We start from the raw sequence: 5,884 nt of genomic DNA on the forward strand, positions 1-5,884 counted from the left end.
ATCACTTTAAGGACTTTGTAGAAATAAATGGAACAAGAGGGTCTTTAAAGTTTACCACTACTCCTACAAAACCTCTTAAATATGGACAACATATTGCTATGTAGCCTATACGGTTTCTCAAAAAGGTATAGGTACAATTTTCCCCAGGTTTCTCACCACAGAATTCAGCAGTTCTCCAGGGGCTGATGGTCCTTCCCATTGCCTGACAGACATATACATATGCCGTTATGGCCTGGCATAATAGATCTCTCCTTCCATTATACAAACAGACATCATAAACGCAATCCTCAAAAACCTGAGCAGGGTTCAGCACAGTTTGACAGTCCTTGAAAGGCCCCTGTGGGTCACGCAGCAGCCCACAGAAATCAGACGTCTCATAGACACTCCTCCTGGTCGGGTCGCAATCCTGACAACTCTCTGTGCAGCCATGGACACAGTCTGGGATCTCGGCTACACTCCAGCTGGCACCGATCTCCATTGGTCCTGAAGCAGGTAATGCCATTCCTCTGACAGTCAGATCATCTTCTGGATTTCCATTGTAGTTCCCACAGAGGCCACAGATGGCACCCATGTAGGTGCTGGGGACGGTGACGGTTGCAAAGCTGTTCCAATCAAACGTGACTTTGAGACCAAAAGAGGTTTGAACGACAGCAGACCAGCCACTTCTGAAAACAGAAACCTGACCTTCAATAAGGTGGAGAGGAAGGTTCAACAGCTCACCATTGACCTGAAAAAGAAAGTCATTTTGATTAATGAAATGACTTTCATGGAAAGCTATATAGAAAGACTAAATAGTTTGCTAGATGTTTAAAGCACACAACTAGAACTTACGGTAACAGAACCGCTGTATTCTCTATCAATGACAATGGTGGTATTGTACACTCTGATCTCCAGTAATTTAGTGAACGACACCACTTTGCTTCCCCGGAAGTCATTTTGCACCAGCACATCAAAGGGCACCAGTCCAGGATCTGAGACATTAAGCCCAACCAACTGATACACACAGTTACCCTGAAGGGAGAAAATAATATTGTTCACCAAAGCTACTCATCCAGACACATGGAATGATCTACAAAAAAAAGGCCCTACCACTTTTATAGCATATACAGTACATATTTTGCTTTTGTTTTCAGGTTCAGTATACTTCCATTTTAATTCAAGTTTTAGTAATAGTGCTTGTCAATTATTACTTTATATTTATACTTTTAGTAATTAGTGTTAGCAGGATCTGAGACATTAAGCCCAACCAACTGATACACACAGTTACCCTGAAGGGAGAAAATAATATTGTTCACCAAAGCTACTCATCCAGACACATGGAATGATCTACAAAAAAAAAGGCCCTACCACTTTTATAGCATATACAGTACATATTTTGCTTGTCAATTATTACTTTATATTTATACTTTTAGTAATTAGTGTTAGTAATTTCCAATAACTAACTAACTAGGAGTTTTATTTCAAGTTTTAGATTTAACATTTATTTGTAGCTTCATTTAAATAACAAGGTTTTAGTTATCAATAAGCGTTTAAAAGTGGCAGTTCGCGTGCCAATAGAATAGTACCTGGAAGTTTAAATGATTCCCGTCAAAGGTGTAGTAGTGGGGGTCGCCCAGTGCCATGCAGGTGCTTTGAGAGACGGGATAACAGTCCCTAATGCCATTCTCCACCTGGCAGTGCCGTCTTGTCCCACAGCCTCCATCCTGGCATTCTAGATGTCCACCCTCCATGGAGCAACGACAAAGACGCTGACAAGCATCATCCGCCCAGAAAGTCTCACCAGCGGGAATGTAGTGTCCATTGTAGGAACAACCACATTGGGCTGAAGGTATACATTCAGAGCCACTCAGAACAAAACCAGGATCACAAGCGCATGTTTCGACACAGGGTAAAGTGCAGTTCACAGGAGACCCGAGGCCCATGCAGGTCAAAGGGCAAGCGCTACCACAAAACTCATAATGGCTGTTCTCTGGGCATCTGTAAACTGAAGACATTCAGAGAGTGGGGGGTGTCATGATCTGACATGATGAACAAAGATATTGTACAAGTATGCTGGACAACTAGCTGTAAAACTACTCACAACAATTGGCTGCTTCTCTCCAGTTGGTTAGCTGTATCCCAACATGTTGACATGCACTTGCATAGACCTCGAACACCTTACATAAGTAGTTTCTCTGCCCTTCGGTCATACAAACATCATACATGCAGTTCTGGATGTAAATACTTGGCTCAATAACAGAATGACACTGACTGAATGGTGCCATCATTAAGAGTCCACAGTAGTTTTCACCCTGCCATTGCTTAAGTGCTTCAGCATCACATCCAAGGTTCCAACCATCATCTCTACAGCCCTCATCCAATGTTAAGTTGTGAACTTTCCAACTCTGTCCAAATTCTGTTGCACTGTCAGCCTGGGTGTTCGAAGGCATAGTGAAATCATCCTTAGGATCACCATTGAAGTTGCCACAGAGTCCAGAGACCTTGTCCATGAAGACAGTGGGCAGGGAGACCATGAGATAGTGGTCCCAGTCATACTGCACACTCAGCCCAAAAGAAAACAGGATGGTGATGAAGCTGCCGGACTGGAACATGGACACCCCAACATCATCAAGAACCACAGGAAGGCTCCACACACTCTGGTCAATCTGCACAAACCATATTAACTCGCATTACATAGTGACAGAATAATTGTCAATTAGCATTTCAACACTGTCATTCTCTAAACTGTAAAAACCCAAGTATAACATTTGTTTTCAGAAAATATATTTCATAAATCTGTCATAAATCTAGATTAAAGTCTACATAAAATATTGATACAATATTGTTTAAAAACCTCTTTAACAACTTCACATTAGATTCATTGAAACAAGGGGGAAAAATGGCCAATGAGTAAGTAGTGAGTAGACTAATTGTTATTGTTATAAAAAGACATACAATGATAAATAATGAATGTCTTGATATGCAAGGTTAAATATTTTAACAAGACAAAACTATCAATACTCAAAGCATGTTTTAAAACTTACATTTTCTTCTAAAACTTTTGTACAAAAACCATGCCATGATCATTACCTACGAATTACTTTGAGGGGGAAAGAAAGAAAAAAAAAAAAAAAGGTTTACCTTGACTTTCCCAGGCTGACAACTCTCAATGCTGATGATGATACCACCAAAATTCACAATTACATGTGCCACGTAAGAGACTCTTGGGTCACCACGGTTTTCATTCTTAGCCAGGACCTCAAAAGCTGGAAGACTGTCATTTTCCTGCCAGTTCCTTGTGACAACATAAGTGCAAGTGCCCATGAAGTCAAAGTAACGCTGGTCAAATGTGCAGTAGTGAGGGTCGCCCATTGCCCAACAGATTCCATTTGGCTTCTTCACACAGGTGGGGTAGGGACCCTTCATCTGGCACTCCTCATCCTCACTACAGATGATGTTGAAGCAAGTGTTAGGTGTTGGCACATCTACAGAAAAAACAACCAGAAGGTACACGTTATTTATGCAGCATAAATGAGTCATTTAAGAAGTGTATGATTTTAAGCTCAGAAAGCACACTTAATTTAAATTAAGAAGGTGTCTCAGTAATTTTAAAACACTTATGCGTGCACTAGAAAATTATTAATTGATTTGCAAATGCTTCTAAGGCTGTATTTTTTTAATTATATTTTATTGTGTTTTATTGGTGTTTGTTAAACGTGTATCTGTATAACTAGGCCACCTATCTTAGGCAGGACACTCCTGTAAAAAAGATTTTTAATCTCAGTGAGGTTCTCTCCTGGTTAAATAAAGGCATAATAATAATAATAATAATAATAATAATAAAAATCTTTTTTACATTGTCTTTTGAGAAATTCATTATGAAAATTTTTAGCAAAAAAAAAAATTAATCATTCATTCCTATAGCGCAAACAATAGAGCTTCCTTGAGTTGCCAAAGTCATGGATTTGATTCCTGGGGAATGCAAGAACTGATAGAAACATGCATACGCCTATATATTCCTTAAATGCTAAGTCGCTTTGGATAAAAGCGTCTGCCACATACATAGTGTAATCTAGCCAGTTTCATTTACACTTAACACGTATGCTGATGATTTTTTTTATTATTATTATTATTATTATTATTATTATTATTAAACAGAAGGGAAAAACATGTGTATTTATTGACATATACCTCGATCAGTGCATGGGGCTGGTGCTCCATATCCATTCACTTGCATTACGCCCACACTGTACACCACAAAGGAAGCGTTTGGATGGCTTACTTTGTGTCTGTCTGCATCGGGTGGGTAAACCAGTTCAGTCCAGGAGTAGTCACTGCCATTGATAACCCTCCATTGAACACTTCCGGGAAAAGACAAAATAATCCCCGTTTTTTCATTAGTAGGAACAATCAGGAGAGCTCGGTTGTCAAATCCAGCTACCCCGTCAAGGGTGTATGAAGAACAGAAATGTTTCTTGGGCAGCAGATTTAACAGAAAAGGGCCGTATGTGACACCGTGGGATGTTTGCACACCATTAAACAGAAAAAACACCTGAATTCCATTGTCAGCAATGATGTTAAGGCCATTCGGAAACTGGATTTTGTACTCTAGAACCTGACCACGCTGAAGAACGTCAGTTAATGTAGTACAGCCAAATTGAGTGGTTATATTAGTTGACTGTGATGCTTGGATATAGATGCTGTCGAACTGGCTCTGAATGCTAAATGGAGCAACCGGGAAGCGAGTTCCCCAGCTTTGCACCGGCAGGAGTTGCTCATAAACGTGATTGCACTTAGAAAAGCGCCATGTGCACATGTGGCCCGAGTACACGGCAATGGGAAGTTTTGAGGATACGCTGGTTCCTGTGAGGTCTCCTTGGCTTTGAATTTGTGCATTTTCGAAAGGGTCCAGGACTACAACTAGTTTACTGCCGACACCGTACGAGTGACGTTCGAACCGGACCGCCGCTTTAAGGAACACTTCCACCGTGTTCCGCTCTTTTCCGTTGACAAGCACAAACTCCTTCAGCATGGATAGAGGGGAGTTGGTGGGGGTGAACACAAAATATTCAGTACCCCATTCGCTCATGGGGTAGACCAGGGATGTATCTGCCGTGTGTTCTTTTGAGTTTAGTGAGAAAACCGTTATGTCATCAGATGCCTGAATGAGGACAGTTTTGGGGGACCTCCTGGTGCCATACAGCTCGACCTGTACGGGGAGGGTCACAGTGAAGCCCTGACCTGCAGTCAGTTGCACCTCCTGGGTAAAACTGAGACTGGGCACACTGGCTTTGACTTGACAATTAGAATTCACAGAGGTGATATAAAGCTGAAAAAGTGACTGGTTCAAAGGGGAAACATAGTTTTGCATGAACACAGTGGCAAACTCTCGTCCTGCAGATCGAGTCAGGGCGCCATCTTCAGGAAGTCAAGAGAGAGAGAAAGAAAATTAACTGCAAATAAAGAAATATAGGATGCAGTTGCACTTAATTCTTTATAATAATTTATATAACTAAATGTTTAATTTATACCACTTTCATTATTTCGCAAAATTCTTTTTTCCCCCCGTTTACATTAAAGCTATTATCATATTTTAAATAATTGTATAAAAACACTCCAAAATATAAAAGTTGCATTTTTCAAATCTTTATATTGGAAACGAATTAATGTTCAATTTAAATAATTGACAAAAAATACGTGTTTATTAAACTACTTAAACGTGTAAAAAAAAAAAAAAAAAAAAAAAAAGTAGTCCAATAGATGAGTCTTACCCCATAAGAGAAACATAACAAAACAAGCCAGTAAAAGTTTTACTTCCATGATAAGATGCAAATGAGCGTTTTGAATAAGAGCACATTTAAACGTACAAAAAAACAAAGTGGGTAGGCCTATCATTAACTAAAGA

General features: G+C 39.9%; 1 pseudogene; it reads right to left on the reverse strand.

Moving 5' to 3' along the window:
- LOC107755380 (IgGFc-binding protein-like) overlaps nt 1-5,884 on the reverse strand; it is a 15,227-nt pseudogene extending 9,343 nt beyond the window's left edge.

The sequence above is a fragment of the Sinocyclocheilus rhinocerous genome, unplaced genomic scaffold (assembly GCF_001515625.1).
Source record: "Sinocyclocheilus rhinocerous isolate Xijiao unplaced genomic scaffold, SAMN03320098_v1.1 scaffold3307, whole genome shotgun sequence".
Lineage (NCBI taxonomy): Eukaryota > Metazoa > Chordata > Actinopteri > Cypriniformes > Cyprinidae > Sinocyclocheilus > Sinocyclocheilus rhinocerous.